We start from the raw sequence: 6,000 nt of genomic DNA, 5'->3' as shown, positions 1-6,000 counted from the left end.
GCTTTTAAGTATTTACTTTAGACATATGGAAGTATTTACTTATAGAAACAATAAAAAGACTATAAACGCTCCTATATTGGTCATTTATCAAAAAGAAAAGAAAAAAACAAACAAAAAAGGAGCTAGTAGCACCTTTCCAGAGCTGTTTAGTTCACGACATCTCACAGAGAAAATTCTTCATTCCTCTGAGAACATTTACTTCACTCCTCTGGTCCTCCTGCCAATCTGCTGGCCATCACCTCTGTGCTAAATGGCGCATTCCCAGCCATAGCTAATTATGTCAGGGTGGAGGGCACACTGGCCCACAATAGGCCTGTCGAATTCTGGCTTCTGAGGATTTAAAATTGGGATTTGAAATCTGCTCATTGTTGTTTATATGCTACTATAATAATAACAACAACACTATCCATAGGACTGTACAACACAGTGAATCCTAATATAAACTATGGACTATAGTTAATAGTACAATTACAATAATATTTTTTCAGCAATTGTACCCCACTAACACAAGGTGTTAATAATGGAGAATGGTTACATAAGAACTCTGTATTTTCTGCATGATCTTTCTGTAAACCCACAACTTCCCTAGTAAAAAATATACTATATATTTAAACCTGCTAACTGGAGACTGCTGTTGGCTGGAAATCCCAGGGCTGGGCAGGGGGTGGGCATAAGCTGCAAGTGAACTGGAGCAGCAGAGGAAACTGATGTGGGGAGGATAGATAAGGAGAGAATGAAGTGACACAGAATTCAGACAATAATCCCTGCTTGGTCCCCTCCCTCCCTGAGTGCTGGCTGCAGTCCTCCCCCTGGGCTCTATAAGACTCACTACTAAAGTTATACAAAATTTTGCCCCCTACCCCACTCTTTTTTTTTTTTTGGCTGAGGCTACCTCCAGTAAGTCACCGTAATTGCAACCAAATAATCTTTACTAATACAATCACTTTTAGTTTGATCTGGCTTCATTATAGTTTCTGCATGGGGCACATACGTGGGCTAAACAGCTTTCTTCTAATTTATAATTTCATATCTCTATAAAGGGCAGTGCAAACTACTGGTTGGAAGCACTCATGTCTACCTCCCACCAAAAGGAAACTGGTTTCCTTTTAATTTGAAAAACGTTCCTAACAAGGAGATGAGAATCTTGCAAAGATCAATGTCTAAAAGAACTTCCTGCTCTAACAATGACACTTGATCCATACAGAAGTGAAAAAGAAAAAGCTGACAAGGAAATCAAGAAAAGGTTTTGCTTTAAAAGGCAAATGGGCAGGGTTAGTAAAGGCCTAACACTTTACAAGGGTTCCAACATCAACCCTTGGACCCTTCAGATCTGAAATTTCTCTGAAGCTGTAATTCAAAAGGATGGGTCAAGAGTGATTGCCAGCATGTCTCTCAAGGGCAGGGACTCTTGACTGTTTAGTTCAGATATATACCAAGTGCCAGGCACATGACTGGCATTTGATAAATGCTACTGAATGAACTTTTAGCTTGTGCAGGTTTATAAACCTGAACAAGGTCTGGCCCTAATGTAGTTCTGCAAATATTAATATGGAAGCATTCTCAGTCCTGTATTGCTTGGAATAGAAGCAGCTCTACATGACTGATCTGACTAATGAATCATATCATAACATACAAATGTAAAAGCAAAAACACAAATTTTTTCTTTAAAGGAGTACAGCAAATCATGGGGTCATCATAACAAAATTTTCTACCCAAAATCCCTTGTGACTATTTCTCAAACTGTGAATTGGGAAATGGGGCCCAAGAGAGCTTCAAGGGAGCCACAGAGGCAAAAGAGTTGTTCAGTAGTGGAAGTATTGAATGGCGAGCTCTATCAATGTGTTGGGGACAATTAAGGTAGCATGTATAAAATCCACCCTCAGCCCATCCACCCTTTGTTTCAGCCCTGCCGGAAACATGCAACATGGCCGCCAGGGCTGAAACAAAGAACAGCCTAAAGTATAATCAGCCTTCTTCACAGAAGTAATAGTAGTTCGCGCCAAAAGTACTAACGGTACATCTGCCCTCCACCCTAGCAATAGCAGTCACCAATCCCAAGTCATCCCTTGTCCTTATTCACCCAATCAGAGATCGTCACCTATTCCTACTAGCTACCCCCTCTCCTAGAGTATATATATACCCAGTCTTTTCAATAAACTTTTGCAGCTTGATCAGAATATTTGTCTTGCTGCCATTCTTCGCGTCTCTTTGTCCCATTTCATTCTTCCCTCACAGGAGTTGGAGCCTCGGTTGATCGTCCCGCGGGCCGGGACATCAATGGGTGGCCTGACTGCACCTATCTGATTAGTCATCTCTGACTTTAAGAGTTGCTGCTATTATACCTACTGCCTTGGATGATCCAGGAAACTAAGTCTTTGAACACTGGGCTCACTCAAAAAACAGCGGTTTTCTTTTTGGGCAAAGCCCATTGGTGCTGCCAGAATGGCCTAGTCCCTACAACTCCTTCCTCACCCAAAGCCAAGTGCTTGTTGAATTATATTATACATTACTTGAGGTAAATACAGACCAAAGATTCTTTAGGGAGTGGTTTAAAATAACCTTACTACAAACCAAAATTATTAATGTGATTCCCCCCTTAGACATCATGCAAGATTTCTAGGACTGTAGTTTATTTGGCCGCAAAAAAATAACTAGAACTATAAAATCTGGCTATCCCATTTCTTTAGGAATTTTTTTTTCTTTGCCATATGGGCAACATGCTCATTTGCCCTTTCCTCTTCACACTTTTCCAAAATAAATTATACATTGCTAATTTTGTTCACTTTAATTCAACAAGTATTTCTTAACATTGCAACCTCAATCCCCATATCAGAGGAAGAATCAGAGGAATGAGTGGGATGGAGCCCAGTCAGACCACTCCTCAGTTCTGATAGGCCACTTGGGGGGAATTTATTGGTCAAGGCAGAATTAGCTAACCTATAGGGAAAACATGTCTTCTCCCCATTTTCTTTCCTAATGTGTACCCAGGGTGAGTGTAGGAAGCAGGGTAGGGTGGTCAGGAACCCTTTCTCCATCTGCAGGGAAGTAGGCTGCCTTCCATAGGGTTTGGTGGGCTTGAGTTAGGATGTGGCCATACAGCAGTATCATATGGGACAGGTTCCATGACAAACCCAGACCAGACATGGTTGAGTTCCTGAAATTGTATGTTTCATAACTAGCATAAATCCTAATCCATTTGACTGATGACTCCAGTTGACTTGAGGTGGAGGGGTGGGGTGGGGAGGCAGTGCTGATGAACCTGAAGAGGATTTGGGGATGATGTTTATTCCTTCATTAATCTATTCATTTATTCATCAAATATCAATAAAACACCTAGCATATACCAGGCATTGTGCTGTGTGATACTAACACACTTATTTCAATGTTAAAAAATTTTTCTGTTGGGTAAGTCAAATACACCATTACTTTTAATTATTTACATGTGACTGCAAATGATTTTTATTTCAGGAAAGATTAGTTTAAAAAGAAGAAAGCAAATGCAAACCCTACAAATATTTAAAGCATTATGCAAATATTTCCGACTTTCATAAAAATTTAACTTTGTACACTTTCGGATTGCCTGAAATTCTAGTATTACTAGTTCAGTCACATAGGTATACAGGAAAAGTTAGAGCGCATAAAGAGCAATACCCTAAAGTAAATATAATAAATTCTCATATTGACTATCCATCATAACTTTTTTTTCAGGGGCAGTAAATTTTTTACACTTGGATTAAAATAAAACACCTTGTAAATTTAGGTTAGGTTTATTTTTCTATCAAGGATTTAAAAGAGCAATGAACAATTGTGGATTGTTGTTGATCTACGCAGTTTCTAAAATTTTCAACCAACTATCCTTTCCATATTCATTTGTCCAATTATGGACAGTTAAAAAATTGTACCTGACTAAGGAAAATTTTCTACCTATTTGCATGTGGATTGGTCTTTCCAACCACACCCGCTGATGGAGTAGGCTGCCATTTCTCAAGAGGTACATGATGTTGGGATGGGTTTTGAACAGACTTTTTCTCTCTTCAGGAAAAAAAAACAATTGAAATGATACTTAGCAGATCAATGTTCAGTCATAGAAATCTCAGATTCACACCTAAATACGGACCCGGTTAGGGCAGCCTGGTTCTCACACAGCTGACACTGACAGAGCTTAGTTCTGGCTTGAGGACATTAGCAGACAGAACATGTTCTGGGGCTTCCACAGATAATGGCATCTCTCCCTCTCTTGTGAATAGCACTAGGGCAGGCTTACAATGAACTTGGGTGATCTTACTATCAAATGTCGGATTTCCCTGGGGAAGAACGAAGAAGGAATGACAGTTGGCCCAGCTCTGGTCCTGGAGAATGCTGTCCTATATTAAATTCTGGAACCCAATAAGTCATTCTTGGACACTTTGTGAACTGACTGCTCATTCAGCTTGATGAACTGAGCCTTGAATTACAGAGTTCTCTTCTTCATAATTTTTAGCAATCCTTAGAGTCCAAAGTCCCACTTTTATATCTGACCTTGTCTTCATGTGTAATATTTTTGAGGACTTTAAATACACACACACAAAATCATTAGTTTATTGTTACAAAATTTAAAAGAATGTTTAAAGTTCTAAGGTGATTTAGAGTTCATTGAGTCCAGCCTCTTCATAAATAATAATTCTTTACACATGAGTAGCAGACTTATTTTTGGCTGCCCAGTATTCCTTCCCTCTGAACTTCAGAGGCTGATCTAAAGACAGTCCACATTCCCTGACCACAGCAACTGCTTCAAGAACGAGCACTTGGTCCAGGATGGGCAAATGAAAGCCCAACTAACCTGATGATGTTTCTGACACTTGTCACCAGGGTTCTGATCAATTCATATGCAATTTTTTCCACTGAAAACTTAAAGGGCTTCTTAAAGTCACTGTAAGTTATTCACATAGCTAAAGTCTCCTGACACCCACCGGCTCTGAGGTCCTCACAGTCTAGTGGAAAACAAGGAAACTGGTAAAATACAGTAAGAACATTCATTCATTTGATGAGTATTCACTGAGTCTCCTACACGCTTCATTCTGAGCTGGGTGCTAAGAATGGAATTGTGAATGAAGCAGTTATGATCCCTGTCCCATGATATTCGGAAAGCTATGGAAGCACACAGGAGGGGTATCTAACCTACTTTGCTGCGCATGTGGATTTCCAGGAAGGCTTCCTGGAGAAAGGGACCTGCCTCCTTAATATCTCTGGAATTCTTTCTCCTTTAATTTTTTTCCTCATCTACTGTCTTAGTTCAGGCCCTTTTCACTTCACATCTGTGCTACTGCAATAGCTTTTCACTGAAGTATATAAATGTACATATAAAATCATACAGCCAAATGAGTTGCCTCAAACACAGCCATTTAACAGTACCAAAGTCCATAAACATTGCCAGCTCTCTAAGCCTTTCTCACACTCCTTTCATCTACTCACACCCCTCAGAAATGATCTTTAAAAAACACACACCTCATTACATCGGTCTTTCACTTTGTTAAACTTTTCAAGAAATCTCCAGAGCTTCCGGATAAAACCCCACCTCCTCAGCTACATTAAACCCAGTGATTCCTAACCCAGTCCTCACTGCCTGGCCTCTACATATGCTGTTCCTTCTGTTTGGATTAACATCACAACTCTCCTTCTCCCCATCTTAATGATGCCTAATTATTCCAGGGGCCACCTTCTCAAAGTCTTCCATGATTCTTTCACTGCCAGCTGTCTCTTTTTCATTTTTTGAAGGTAGAAATTGTATTTTTTCATTGCAGTTTACCAATCCATTAGATGAATGAATGAGGACACTTGGCTTCATTACTTTCCCTTGACTCCTATTTCCCTTTTTGCTCCTTTTAAGTAAGAGCAATCCATCTTCAATCAGTGGTTTGTGGAAATTATAACTGGTTTCCAATGATCCAGCCACTCCCTGTTGCCCAGTAACCTCAACAAGTATCCCCCGACAAGACAAGACTGAAATAGGGGCAGTATGTG

This window comes from Tamandua tetradactyla, chromosome 8 (genome assembly GCF_023851605.1).
Source record: "Tamandua tetradactyla isolate mTamTet1 chromosome 8, mTamTet1.pri, whole genome shotgun sequence".
In the NCBI taxonomy this organism is placed as follows: Eukaryota; Metazoa; Chordata; class Mammalia; order Pilosa; family Myrmecophagidae; genus Tamandua; species Tamandua tetradactyla.
This window is presented reverse-complemented; position numbering follows the sequence as displayed.